Here is a 15,383-nt window from a genome sequence, read left to right on the forward strand (position 1 = left end):
GTGGAATGGCTTGAACGTAAAGATAGATATTGATACTGGTTCGCCGGTCTGCGTGATTCCAAATTAGCAATCTTTCAAAAAAGCATCGTCAGTGCTGGCCGCCTCTTGAGAATGCAGCGATGATGTTATCTTGTTACCTTGGCCCATTCTCGGTACTGGGTGTCCTCATTATGGAAGTTTCTTATCAGGCTGTGACAGTGCAGTGTAACCTGATGGTGTTGGACTGCAAAGGCCCAAGCCTTTGAGAGCGAGATTTATTACAGAAGCTGAAGGAAAGAGGCCGAGCTGTGCTACACGTGAAGGCGCAACCTGAAATAGAAAGCGTGGCGCCCCAAACGGTCGCGCTAACTGCTTCGACACTATTGCAGCAGCACGCGCACCTGTTCTCAGAAGGTACCGGACTCATTAAAGGCCCGCCGGCACGGATACACCTGAGAAGTGGAGCGATTCCAAAATTTTCCAAGACAAGAAAGGTTCCTTTTGCTCTTTGCGAAAGTCTCACAGGAGCTGGACAGGCTCCAAGCTGCTGGTATAATATCCTCGGTACCTTACTCGGATGACATTGCCTTGCTGAGTAACTCGGGGGAAGAACTGCAAATAATGATTGATTACCTAGACAGGAAAAGTAGAAAGGCAGGCTTAAAAATCAATATGCAGAAGACTAAGGTAATGTTCAACAGCCTCGGGAAGGAACAGCAGTTTACGTTAGGTAGCGAAACACTGGAAGTAGTAGGCGGATATGTCTGCTTAGGACAGGTAGTAACCGCAGATCCGAAACATGAAAAGGGAATAACAAGAATAAGATTGGGATGGAGCACATTTGGCAAGCACTCACAGATTATGACTAGCAGCTTACCGGTATCGTTCAAGAGGAAAGTATACAACAGTTGCATCTTACCTGTACTCACCTATGGGGCTGAAACGTGGAGGCTAACCAAGAGGGTTCTACTTAAGTTGAGGACAACCCAGAGGGCTATGGAACTAAAAATGGTAGGGGTAACATTAAGAGACAGATAACGTGCAGTGTGCGTCAGAGAAATAACTCAGATTACTGACATTCTAGTGGAAATCAAGAAGAAGAATGGGCATGGGCAGGACATGTAGTGCGAAGAGAGGATAACCGATGGTCGCTTAGGGTAACAAACTGGATTCCAAGGGTAGGAAAGCGTAGCAGGGGGCGGCAGAAAGTTAGGTTGGCGGATGAGGTTAAGAAGTTCGCAGGTGATTATTTGCAACATAATAATCAGAGCCGAATTTTTACTCCATGCAAGAGCGCCCATGTTTACCAAATGTTTTCCTGCAAATGCCAAACGATTAGACGCATCGATCAGATCGCGTTCTGTCAGATTTAGCATGTGCTATAATTTGTGAATTTTTCCATACCAATGCAGTACAGTTGTTTTGCTTCATGTGGTCAAACGGAAGCGTTCTTTGTATGCTTCGAAATTCTCACATGCTTCTATGTCACTTTTGCTAACATGATCAAATACCTTTCAGAGCACAGGAAGTCGAGTTGCTTCAAAACATGGTTCAAATATAAAGTCAACAAATTGGGCGTGAGTGGACGCCTGCGTGACACGGTATCTAACTTAAGGCCCCCGCACGGTCGTTTTTAGAGGCGCTGCACTCGTCCGCCCTCCGCCAGCTGGCGGACGCGTTCGGCACGGGTGGCGCATAGGGTGCTATACGGTCACTTTGGGGCATCTTTTGGGTGGCGGATTTCTCCAGCGCTCTGATTGGCGCGCCCGGCGCGCATTGCTTCGAACGTCGAAACGCTGCATATGACGGCTGCGGCGCTGGTTTGGGGAAACTTTTCCTCTTCACGGTGGCTCTCGATCGTCGGCTATCAAATTAATTTGCACCCTAGCTGTAGATTTATTGAGCCCCCGAATATACAGCACAAACAGTATAAACTGACCATTAGTAGAGCGATTAAGTCGCCGGCGATGCAATCATCCAGCAACAGCGTAGACGCGTGCACGCATGCCCCAGCGGCACTTGCTTTCGCCGTCTACTTGGTGTGTTTATGTTAGTATCAGGAGAAGACGGCACGAATTTTTTAAGTACTCCCGGACGTATACATGGAAAGGTAAAGTGTATATATTCATATCTCTCCTGCCTGTGTTCACGCGTGCACTTCGGTATAGCACTCGCGGCAAAGATGCAGGAGCTGGTCATTTAATGTTTTCATCCGAAATTACAGCCTAAACACATTTTACAACACGCCTGTTTTACTATGAGAAAATAGACTGCAAAGCATAAGCAAACATGCACATCATTTGTAGCATGTACAGAAGCACTGTTTTCCGTGCGGTTCTCCCCGGTGGTAGCAATCTCTTAGTGGCGTACATTTCGCCACGTAATCCTCATTTCTGGCTGCAACGTACAGCTGTGGTGTTGCATATGAGATGCATTTGCACGCAGAAAATGTGTCGAGGTTCATGACAGTAACAAATCTTTAAAAATGCATGGAATCATTTGTTATGGTATCCATATGCTATAGCAAATGATTCAAACAGTGAATGTTCAAATTATCTCTAAAATTCAATGTGTTTACTTTTTCAAAGACATTTAAAATAGCTGCTCAACTAGTTTATTTGTATTCAGTTTGGTTTTCAGCAGTATTCATATTTGATTCAGCAGCAAGACTATGCTATTCATAATCAGTTTGGTTGGCAAAACTACAATTCGCATGCCCCCCAGTACGTAATACTAGTTTCTCCATCTCTGTGCTCAGTGCTGCCTATATTAATAAGTGCCTTCATGTCAAGTGCAGCATACACTTCCTTTTCTTGACCTATGCCATTTGGTCTTCCTAGGTTTCATGTGTGTGCACTACTTTTGTCATTTCAGACACAGAAAGTAGCAAATGAAATTTGGCGATTGAGTGTTAACATGCAACACAGCTCAAGCTACTCAGCTGCGGCATGTACTGAAAAGAATTGTTACCGATTGAGACAGCCTCTACCAGTCAAATTTCAAGCGAAATATTTGTACAGTTAGTGCCGAGCACAAATAAACAAGAATTATGGCACAATTGTGCTGCTGGTGAGGAAGAGTCCATAAAGTTTTCGAAACATTGCATGATATGAAATGACTATTCTAAGTACAAATATGTATATATTGGATGTTTTGTGTGGAATGAGTGTTTTATTCTTCTGTTGTAGTTTTATTTCACTGTTTCATCATACTTAAAAACAATACAGCTAAGAGTAAGCACTGAAAAGTCGCGTCACTGCACAACAGAGTAATAGTGCATGGCTGGAGCGGTCAGTTGGGATAAAGAAATACTTAGCGCCCACTGCCTTGCATCAGCTAAGGGTCCCCACTTGTAGAGAAAAACTGTCTAGGGGTTAATTGTAAAACAGTGACCAAGTGTAATGGCATGTCACTTAGTTGCCAGGACAGCATGCAGACTTGATGGAATTTTGACTTGTCTGTGAACACGAAATACTATACTTCTATGACTAGTGTACTTACCTACCCCAGTCCTTTGCTTTGTTTACATAACTATCCTGCAAGCCCATACATCAAGTTCATCGTGGAGTGAATAAACAAATCCTCAATACAATTCAAGGAGCAGAAACCAATTGTAGTGGCATGTAAACACAGTGCAATTCTCCAAAAGAGTCACGACAAAACTGTACCTTGTGATATTGAATAAAAATATCCCCTCTGAGAATTCAATACTCTTCTGAGAAAGAAAACTGTGCTTGGAACTCTGAACTGACAAATAAAAGAAAAATGGAAGAAAGCGAGTGTGTGTGGATGTTAGGAGTCCATGCCACGGGAGGCTAAATGCCTTGCAAACCCAGATGTTTTATACTCGGTGGCTCGTGTAACAAGTAACGAATGCTAAGACAGAGAGGCAAGGAAAGCAGCACTGAACTGCAAGATGTTTGCTAGGTCAATATTATAATTGCATAGAGTGAGAAAGCTGCTGGATAATCTGATCAATCCAAGAAAAATGCTTTTATTGACTGTTTACAATCACCTGGCCTGTTTGAGACTGATTAAAAAAATGCTGGCTATGCCCACCATCAAACCGTTTGAAATTATGGTTGCATTTTGTATACTTACTTATTTCCTTAATCAACTGAAACTGGCAGTGTTTTTTTTCCTCAATGCTACCTATGCTTAAAAACCCATCTAATGTAGCTTTGTGTTTTGGATTGCTCATCTCAGTGAATTTTGTGTATTTACAGGCACATATGGAGGCTGCTTGGTGATATTTTACAATATCACCAAGCAGCAGGTGTACCGTAAAAAACACATTTCATGCTTTGATCAACCGCTGCAGGATCCTTCGTCAGGAAGTCTGTCTCTACAAAAGCATTGAATGTAAATGTATGGACCAGTGATGCTTTACATACCTACCAGAGGATGTATGCATATGTAATAGTCATTCGCAACTCATCCATATGTGCCATTTAGTAACTCAAACAGCATCTGCCTTGCAATGGAAACATGCCACTAGGATGCTACATGTGCTGACAATTTTATGCTTGTAGTACTTGCTGTAATGCTAGTTGGTCCACACTGACCATTTGAGCGGCGCAAGGACATGATCACAGGAAAAGAAGATGGAAAGAAAGAGCGCCTTTCAATCCCTCTTCTTTTCCTGTGATCGTGTTCTTGTGCCGTATTATTGATCATGTTATGCTGGGTTACTATTTCTTGAATGCGTAACGGCGCCCTCACTTCACTGCCACTGGAAGGTTCCAGTTTTTGCCTGGTTCAATAGCCCTTAGTTTAGATCGCCCCACCAGATTCTGCTCGCCTGAAGAGCTCATGCTGCATGATACGTCATCCTGTCCCGTGTTAGATGCGTGTAGGTTTCTATATGCATTCATGATTTTTTTTTTTTTTTGTCTGTGTTTCAATGTTACTTTTTAGATGTTTCCAGGATCATGCACAAATTCCTGTGAAGCTTTGTGGATGCGTTCCTACCTGCGCTGTAGTGTGTTCATTTCCTTCTCTGCCATTGTCATTTCCCTTCATTCACTCTCCAGGCCTTTGGGCTGCGTCGAATAACATTGGCCAGCACTACTGCTTCTTGAGCGCCTTGTTTTTGTGCTTTTCGTTTCCACTTTGTTCCCCTTAAAGCTGGATAGAAACTAGTCCATGCAGTTTCACACTTGGGAGATCCTGTCTGCTTTAATGCGTAGTCCCCAAGTAGACGAGAGGGGGGGGGGGGGGGTGCTGTTGTAATGCAGTAGTGATACACAGTGGTATGCACAACATATAATAGTGATGATCGCACCTTGTAGACTAGCAGACAATGCTGTTTTGCCTTTGAGCAGTGTGGATGACTATATTGCTGGGTTCTTTTCTATCACAAATTGGTTGTTTGGTTGGTTTGTGGGGTTTAAAGTCTCAAAGCAACTCAGGCTATGAGAGACGCCGTAGTGGAGGACTCTGGAAATTTTGACCACCTGGGGTTCTTTAACGTGCACTGACATCGCACAGCACACGGGCGCCTTGCTTTTCGCCTCCATCGAAAAGCTGCCGCCGAGGCCGGGATTCGATCCCGCGTCTTTGGGAACAGTAGTCGAGCGCCGTAACCACTGCGCCACCCCAACAAATTGAATAAATAGATAAGTTGGCAAAGCACTACTCTTGCTCATTCATTACAATTGTGTTTTCTTCAAGCATGCAGCCTTGTACTGTAGTCTCACTTCTTCACACTTGTGCAGTGTTGCATGTGGAGACAGGCTCTGTGGAATTTTCCATACAAAGGGGTCCTTGCAATGGGTGTATACAGTGACAGCTTCATTTAGGGGGACATTATAAAAATAGCCACTGAGCTCTACAGGGAAAGAGAAGTACATTGCTCTGAGAGGACACATAACATGCTGTAAGGTGCTGTGTTCCAGAGTCGTGAAGCGCACTAAGCCTTCGGTCAGTCCGAGATTGCTAACTAAGTACATGCTGACACAACTGCATCAATTTTCACTTGACAACCATATCTGTGGAGTACTTAGAAGCACTCCAGTGATTTTAGGTGTGTGTAACATGGCTTTTTTGAGATTTCAAGCTGTTTGTGTTGCCAGATAGTAATGCTGCACTGCTCTGGTTGAAGCCAGGAAATTCAACAAAGCAAAGGATATTTTATCCAGATTTCTGCATGCTATACCATGAACAAAAAATGAATGTTGCCTGTCTGTAGCAGCAAACTTAAGCTGTTATATGCATATCCCCAGTTGTAGCATCACGCATCTGTTACCAGTATAGTGGTCTTTGAAGCCAGAAAATAAATGTTTATCCTCCCCATTCTGGTTCTCCCCAACATTTGGTTCTTGCCAAGTAATTTCCATTTCCTTGCTACACTAAGCAGCAGCATTTAACATTCTCAAGAAGCATCACTTTATCCAGCTCAAGGCAATGCAAGGTAATGTGGTTGTGCGACGGGATTCTATCCAAATTATCATGCTGTAGAGGGTTGACACTATCGAACCTTCACGGTTTAGTCTCAAGGAAACTTGTTTGAAAATTCATCTTCCTCAGTTGCAACTCGTTATTTGAATTCGTCTTCCCCTCAGTGTGATCAAGGGCCTTGCCCTGGTAAAAGTGTGCAAGTACCTGTATATTGTTGTATCATTGCAACTGGAAGAATGTTTAGCCAAGTTGAAAATTCCTTTCAGATTGTACATTTTTTCTTCATTCTGCACCATAATATTGCCCAATTCATTACAGTCTTATAATGGGACTTACCATCTTTTTTAGCCATTCATTTGGTGGCATCTTGATCTGTTGAGCTAAGGATAGAACGACAGAAGTTGATTACACGGTATGTGCTCTATTGGGACATGAATCTCTCCTCGTTTTTGGCCCAGCACCAAACCCTCGGTACCCATCATAGATATATACCCTTTTCAGAGAGGCAAGAAAATTAACAGTTTTGTCGGCCCGCCATCATGATACCCAGCACCCACAACATAACGATTAATCAGAACAAGACGTGGCACAGACAAGACAGGCTTGCTATAATCTAGCTATAATTGCAAGAATTATACTTCATGAAGAATCAAGCCACTGAGTGGTGCCGATGCTTCTGTAGTCACATCAGAAAGCAGACAGTGGAGATCATTTCATTAATACAAAATAGTTTCCAGAAAGGTCACATCGCACCCAAGGCTGTTTTCAGGCACAGTACACACGAGCCACAATCAATATTAATGACGGACACGTTGCAGGGAAAAAGCCGTGCATACATGGTCACTACAGGGGGAAGAACAAACGCGACTACCTGCACAGATCGAACTTTATTTCAGCATTCAGAATGCAAGATATGTGTAGTGAGCTTTTCAAACGAATCAAATACTTGCAGGCAATTTCAACCACGAAAAAATTAAAAAGTAAAAATTAAAAAAAAAATGAATCAATGAGAGCAGGAAATCTGCAGTAAATAATAGGTGCATGTTATTGCCATTATGAAAAGCATTTTTTTTTTTGGCTGTTCATGAGACAATGAGGGAAATGTATATTGCAAAACAATGCCACTAGTCAGCTGTTCACAGGATTTCACGTGACGTCTGAAGTGCTTACATGTGCAAACTGCCTGTCGTGAGAGTACAAAAGCTTATGAGATGCTATTTTCTGCATATACCTTTGGTTTTTCATTGTAATGCACTTGAAAGAACTGTGGTAGCAGCCCATTTCTTAGCAAATTCAGTCTGAAATTACCTGCTCCTTCTTATACCTCTGCGACGCAAACACTTGTGATCCTCATTAAGGTTTTCAGGAAGCATTGAAGCATCCGGTGCTGCACGGCCGTTTTGAATGACCACTGAGAAGCTTCCTTCGTGTGCGTTAGGTGACATCGAGGGTGGCGACGCCCGCTCTCGGATGTGCTTCAAAACTCAAGAGCGCTCAGAAACAGCTTCGATCCAAGCAGGCTCGGGCACGACTGCACGAGTTGAATGCAGATCGAGTTCAATGAGGATCGAAAGTGTTTGTGTGACCGTGTTACATACCTTCTACTCATTAATTTCTGCTATGAATATCCCTAAAATCTTTGCTCCTTGATTCATACTTGAGAGTACCAGCATTCATCACTCTCATGAAGTGTTACTGCATGCAGCTTAAGGCATGCCAGATGTAAACAAATGCCTTGTGCCATGTATTTGCACCCCAAGGTTCACACTATGCTCTGTGAGCCGCATGATAAAGCTAAAGATAAAGTGCAGGTGGTTTTCTACTGAGATCTCGGTTGCAGGTACTCTTACTCTTTATTATTATGGCTTACTGTGCGTTTTTTTTTTATGAGAATATCATAAGGACTGTCCTGCACAATGTGCAGAAAACTTCCATCCTTCTAACCTTATACTGCTCCAATGGGGAAACTGAATAACACATAAGATGGCATTTCATTTCAGATTGTGTCTGTACTTTTCTTCCTGTACCATATAACACTGCCCAATCTATTACACTTGTCCTAAAAAATCTTACACACATTCTTAGCTTTCTCAGCCATTTCTACGGTAATCGTTCCATTCACAGAACAAGAATGCGTTGTTTTTTTTTTCTCGGTACTAAAACTTGGTTACAAGCCCGCCGTGGTTGTGTGCCCACAACTCATACCTATATATAAAGAGGCCAAGAACACTAACAACAATGCCGTCCGCGCACGGTTGTAATGAGAGCATTCGGAGTACAACGATTAATCCCAATAAACACATCTGTCAAGACATCACACGAAGCAATGATAACAAGCAACCATCGCAAACATACTTCACGAAGCATCAAGCAGCAGATTGGTGCCAGCTTCCCGACGCTTCTCCGTGCAGCCAAAATCGTTTCGCGCACGTAAAACACAGTTTTCAGAAAGGGCACTTCACACCCACGGCAGTTCTGAAGCACAGCACATACACGAAACACGATTGATATCAGTGATTGATCGCGATCACTGCACGCAGACGAATGAATGCGACTAGCACAGCTCAAAATTCATGTCAACATTCGGAAAACAAAGCGGCATTTTGGAATGACTGCTGTTTTGCCAAGTTGGTGAAATCGCCTGCAAGTATATCTGTTACGACGAGTGAAAAGCTCACTGCGCACGGTTTGTTTTCCGAATGTTGATATGAATTTAGAGCTGTGCTAGTCGCATTCATTCGTCTGCGTGCAGCGATCGCGAGCATACGATGTTCGTGTTACGTGCCGATCACTGATATCAATCGTGTTTCGTGTATGTGCTGTGCTTCAGAACTGCCGTGGGTGTGAAGTGCCCTTTCTGAAAACTGTGTTTTACGTGCGCGAAACGATTTTGGCTGCACGGAGAAGCGTCGGGAAGCCGGCACCAATCTGCTGCTTGATGCTTTGTGAAGTATGTTTGCGATGGTTGCTTGTTATCGTTGCTTCGTGTGATGTTTCGACAGATGTGTTTATTGGGATTAATCGTTGTACTCCGAATGCTCTCATTACATCCGTGCGCGGACGGCATTGTTGTTAGTTGTCTTGGCCTCTTTATATATAGGTATGAGTTGGTGGCACACAACCACGGCGGGCTTGTAACAAAGTTTTAGTGCAGAGGAAAAAAAACACACACAAAAAAAACAACGTATTCTTGTTCTGTGAATGGAACGATTACCGTAGAAATGGCTAAGAAAGCTAAGAAGGTGTGTAAGATTTTTTAGGACAAGTGTAATAGATTGGGCAGTGTTATAGGGTACAGGAAGAAAAGTACAGACACAATCTGAAATGAAATGCCATCTTATGTGTTATTCAGTTTCCCCATTGAAGCAGTATAAGGTTAGAAGGATGGAAGTTTTCTGCACATTGTGCAGGACACTCCTCATGATATTCTCATAAAAAAAAAAAAATCCCACTGTGAGCCATGATAATAAAGAGTGAGAGTACCTGCAAGCAAGATCTCAGTAGAAAACCACCTGCACGAAAGTGTATAAGGCTCCATGGATTCAGCTTTATCATGCGGCTCACAGAGCATAGTGGGAACCTTGGGGTGCAAATACATGGCACAAGGCAAATGCTTACATCTGGCATGCCTTAAGCTGCATGCAGTAACACTTCATGAGAGTGATGAATGCTGGTACTCTCAAGTATGACTCAAGGAGCAAAGATTTTAGGGATATTCATAGCAAAAATTAATGAGTAGAAGGTATGTAACACGGTCACACAAACACTTTCGATCCTCATTGAACTCGATCTGCATTCAACTCGTGCAGTCGTGCCCGAGCCTGCTTGGATCGAAGCTGTTTCTGAGCGCTCTTGAGTTTTGAAGCACATCCGAGAGCGGGCGTCGCCACCCTCGATGTCACCTAACGCACACGAAGGAAGCTTCTCAGTGGTCATTCAAAACGGCCGTGCAGCACCGGATGCTTCAATGCTTCCTGAAAACCTTAATGAGGATCACAAGTGTTCGCGTCGCAGAGGTATAAGAAGGAGCAGGTAATTTCAGACTGAGTTTGCTAAGAAATGGGCTGCTACCACAGTTCTTTCAAGTGCATTACAATGAAAAACCAAAGGTATATGCAGAAAATAGCATCTCATAAGGTTTTGTACTCTCAAGACAGGCAGTTTGCGCATGTAAGCACTTCAGACGTCACGTGAAATCCTGTGAACAGCTGACCAGCAGCATTGTTTTGCAATATACATATCCCTCATTGTCTTATGAACAGCAAAAAAAAAATGCTTTTCATAATGGCAATAACATGCACCTATTATTTACTGCAGATTTCCTGCTCTCATTGATTCATTTTTATTTTTACTTCTTAATTATTTCGTGGTTGAAATTGCCTACAAGTATTTGATTCGTTTGAAAAGCTCACTACACATATCTTGCATTCTGAATGCTGAAATAAAGTTCGACCTGTGCAGGTAGTCGCATTTGTTCTTCCCCCTGTAGTGACCATGTATGCACGGCTTTTTCCCTGCAGCGTGTCCGTCATAAATATTAATTGTGGCTCGTGTGTACTATGCCTGAAAACAGCCTTGGGTGCGATGTGACCTTTCTGGAAACTATTTTGTATCAATGAAATGATCTCCACTGTCTGCTTTCTGATGTGACTACAGAAGCATCGGCACCACTCAGTGGCTTGATTCTTCATGAAGTATAATTCTTGCAATTATAGCTATATTATAGCAAGCCTGTCTTGTCTGTGCCACGTCTTGTTCTGATTAATTGTTAGGTTGTGGGTGCTGGGTATCATGATGGTGTGCCGACAAATCTGTTAATTTTCTTGTCTCTCTGAAAAGGGTACATATCTATGATGGATACCGAGGGTTTGGTGCTGACCCAAAAACAAGAGAGATTCATGTCCCAATAGAGCACATGCCGTGTAATCAACTTCTGTCGTTCTATCCTTAGCTCAACAGAGCAAGATGCCACCAAATGAATGGCTAAGAAAGATGGTAAGGCCCATTATAAGACTGTAATGAATTGGGCAGTATTATGGTGCAGAATGAAAAAAAAAAATCTAAATCTGAAAGGAATTTTCAACTTGGCTAAACATTCTTCCAGTTGCAATGATACAACAATATACAGGTACTTGCACACTTTTACCAGGGCAAGGCCCTTGATTACACTGAGGGGAACACGAATTTAAATAAGGAGTTGCAACTGAGCAAGATGAATTTTCAAACAAGTTTCCTTGAGACTAAACCGTGAAGGTTCGATAGTGTCAACCCTCTACAGCATGATAATTCGGATAGAAGACCGTCGCACAACCACTTTACCTTGCATTGCCTTGAGCTGCATAAAGTGATGCTTCTTGAGAATGTTAAATGCTGCTGCTTAGTGTAGCAAGAAAATGGAAATTACTTGGCAAGAACCAAATGTTGAGGAGAAACAGAATGGGGAGGATAAACATTTATTTTCTGGCTTCAAAGACCACTATACTGGTAACAGACGCGAGATGCTACAACTGGAGATATGCATATAACAGCTTAAGTTTGCTGCTACAGACAGGCAACATTCATTTTTTGTTCATGGTAAGCATGCAGAAATCTGGATAAAATATCTTTTGCTTTGTTGAATTTCCTGGCTTCAACCAGAGCAGTGCAGCATTACTATCAGGCAACACAAACAGCTTGAAATCTCAAAAAAGCCATGTTACACACACCTAAAATCACTGGAGTGCTTCTAAGTACTTCACAGATATGGTTGTCAAGTGAAAATTCATGCAGTTGCGTCAGCATGTACCTAATTAGCAATCTCGGACTGACCGAAAGCTTACTGCGCTTCACGACTGAAATACAGCACCTTACAGCATGTTATGTGTCCTCTCAGAGCAATGTACTTCTCTTTCCCTGTTGAGCTCAGTGGCAATTTTTATAATGTCCCCCTAAATGAAGCTGTTACTGTATACACCCATTGCAAGGACCCCTTTGTATGGAAAATTCCACAGAGCCTGTCTCCACATACAACACTGCACAAGTGTGAAGAAGTGAGATTACAGTACAAGGCTGCATGCTTGAAGAAAACACAATTGTAATGAATGAGCAAGAGTAGTGCTTTGCCAACTTATTTATTTATTCAATTTGTTGGGGTGGCGCAGTGGTTACGGCGTTCGACTACTGTTCCCAAAGAGGCGGGGTCGAATCCCGGCCTCGGCGGCAGCTTTTCGATGGTGGCGAAAAGCAAGGCGCCCGTGTGCTGTGCGATGTCAGTGCACGTTAAAGAACCCCAGGTGGTCAAAATTTCCAGAGTCCTCCACTACGGCGTCTCTCATAGCCTGAGTTGCTTTGAGACGTTAAACCCCACAAACCAACCAACCAATTTGTGATAGAAAAGAACCCAGCAATATAGTCATCCACACAGCTCAAAGGCAAAGCAGCATTGTCTGCTAGTCTACAAGGTGCGATCATCACTATTATATGTTGTGCATACCACTGTGTATCACTGCTGCATTACAACAGTACCCCCCCCCCCCCCCCCTCTCGGCTCTTGGGGACTATGCATTAAAGCAGACAGGATCTCCCAAGTGTGAAACTGCATGGACTAGTTTCTATCCAGCTTTAAGGGGAACAAAGTGGAAACGAAAAGCACAAAAACAAGGCGCACAAGAAGCAGTAGTGCTGGCCAATGTTATTCGACGCAGCCCAAAGGCCTGGAGAGTGATTGAAGGGAAATGACAATGGCAGAGAAGGAAATGAACACACTACAGCGCATGTAGGAACGCATCCACAAAGCTTCACAGGAATTTGTGCATGATCCTGGAAACATCTAAAAAGTAACATTGAAACATAGACAAAAAAAAATAAAATCAGGAATGCATATAGAAACCTACACGCATCTAACACGGGACAGGATGACGTATCATGCAGCATGAGCTCTTCAGACGAGCAGAATCTGGTGGGGCGATCTAAACTAAGGGGTATTGAACCAGGCACAGACTGGAACCTTCCAGTGGCAGTGAAGCGAGGGCGCCATTACGCATTCAAGAAATAGAAACCCAGCATAACATGATCAATAAAACGGCACAAGAACACGATCACAGGAAAAGAAGAGGGATTGAAAGGCGCTCTTTCTTTCCATCTTCTTTTCCTGTGATCATGTCCTTGCGCTGCTCAAATGGTCAGTGTGAACCAACTAGCATTACAGCAAGTACTACAAGCATGAAATGGTCAGCACATGTAGCATCCTAGTGGCATGTTTCCATTGCAAGGCAGATGCTGTTTGAGTTACTAAATGGCACATATGGATGAGTTGCGAATGACTATTACATATGCATGCATTCTCTGGTAGGTATGTAAAACCTCACTGGTCCATACATTTACATTCAATGCTTTTGTACAGACAGACTCCCTGACGAAGGATCCTGCAGCGGTTGACCAAAGCATGAAATGTGTTTTTTACGGTACACCTGCTGCTTGGTGATATTGTAAAATGACCCAGAAGCCTCCATATGTGCCTCTAAATACACAAAATTCACTGAGATGAGCAATCCAAAACACAAAGCTACATTAGATGGGTTTTTAAGCGTAGGTAGCATTGAGGAAAAAAAACACTGCCAGTTTCAGTTGATTAAGGAAATAAGTAAGTATACAAAATGCAACCATAATTTCAAACGGTTCGATGGTGGGCATAGCTAGCATTTTTTTAATCAGTCTCAAACAGGCCAGGTGATTGTAAACAGTCAATAAAAGCATTTTTCTTGGATTGACAAGATTATCCAGCAGCTTTCTCACTATATGCAATTATAATATTGACCTAGTAAACATCTTGTAGTTCAGTGCTGCTTTCCTTGCTTCTCTGTCTTAGCATTCGTTACTTGTTACACGAGCCACCAAGTATAAAACATCTGGGTTTGCAAGGCATTTAGCCTCCCGTGGCATGGACTCCTAACATCCACACACACTCAATTTCTTCCATTTTTCTTTTATTTGACAGTTCAGAGTTCCAAGCACAGTTTTCTTTCTCAGAAGAGTATTGAATTCTCAGAGGGGATATTTTATTTGCTATCACAAGGTGCAGTTTTGTCGTGACTCTTTTGGAGAACTGCACTGTGTTTACATGCCACTACAATTGGTTTCTGTTCTTTGAATTGTATTGAGGATCTGTGTATTCACTCCACGATGAACTTGATGTATGGGCTTGCAGGATAGTTATGTAAACAAAGCAAAGGACTCGGGTAGGTAAGTACACTAGTCATAGAAGTATAGTATTTCATGTTCACAGACAAGTTAAAATTCCATCAAGTCTGCATGCTGTCCTGGCAACTAAGTGACATGCCATTACACTTGGTCACTGTTTTACATTTAGCCCCTAGACAGTTTTTCTCTACAAGTGGGGACCCTTAGCTGATGCAAGGCAGTGGGCGCTAAGTATTTCTTGATCCCAACTGACCGCTCCGGCCATGCACTATTACTCTGTCGTGCAGTGACGCGACTTTTCAGTGCTTACTCTTAGCTGAATTGTTTTTAAGTATGAGAAACAGTGAAATAAAACTACAACAGAAGAATAAAACACTCATTCCACACAAAACATCCAATATATACATATTTGTACTTAGAATAGTCATTTCATATCATGCAATGTTTCGAAAACTTTATGGACTCTTCCTCAGCAGCAGCACAATTGTGCCATAATTCTTGTTTATTTGTGCTCAGCACTAACTGTACAAATATTTCACTTGAAATTTGACTGGTAGAGGCTGTCTCAATTGGTAACAATTCTTTTCAGTACATGCCGCAGCTGAGTAGCTTGAGCTGTGTTGCATGTTAACGCTCAATCGCCAGATTTCATTTGCTACTTTCTGTGTCTGAAATGACAAAAGCAGTGCACACACATGAAGCCTAGGAAGACCAAATGGCATAGGTCAAGAAAAGGAAGTGTATGCTGCACTTGACATGAAGGCACTTATTAATATAGGCAGCACTGAGCACAGAGATGGAGAAACTAGTATTACGTACTGGGGGGC

This window comes from Amblyomma maculatum, chromosome 7, assembly GCF_055883805.1.
Source record: "Amblyomma maculatum isolate TAMU_Amacu chromosome 7, ASM5588380v1, whole genome shotgun sequence".
NCBI lineage: Eukaryota > Metazoa > Arthropoda > Arachnida > Ixodida > Ixodidae > Amblyomma > Amblyomma maculatum.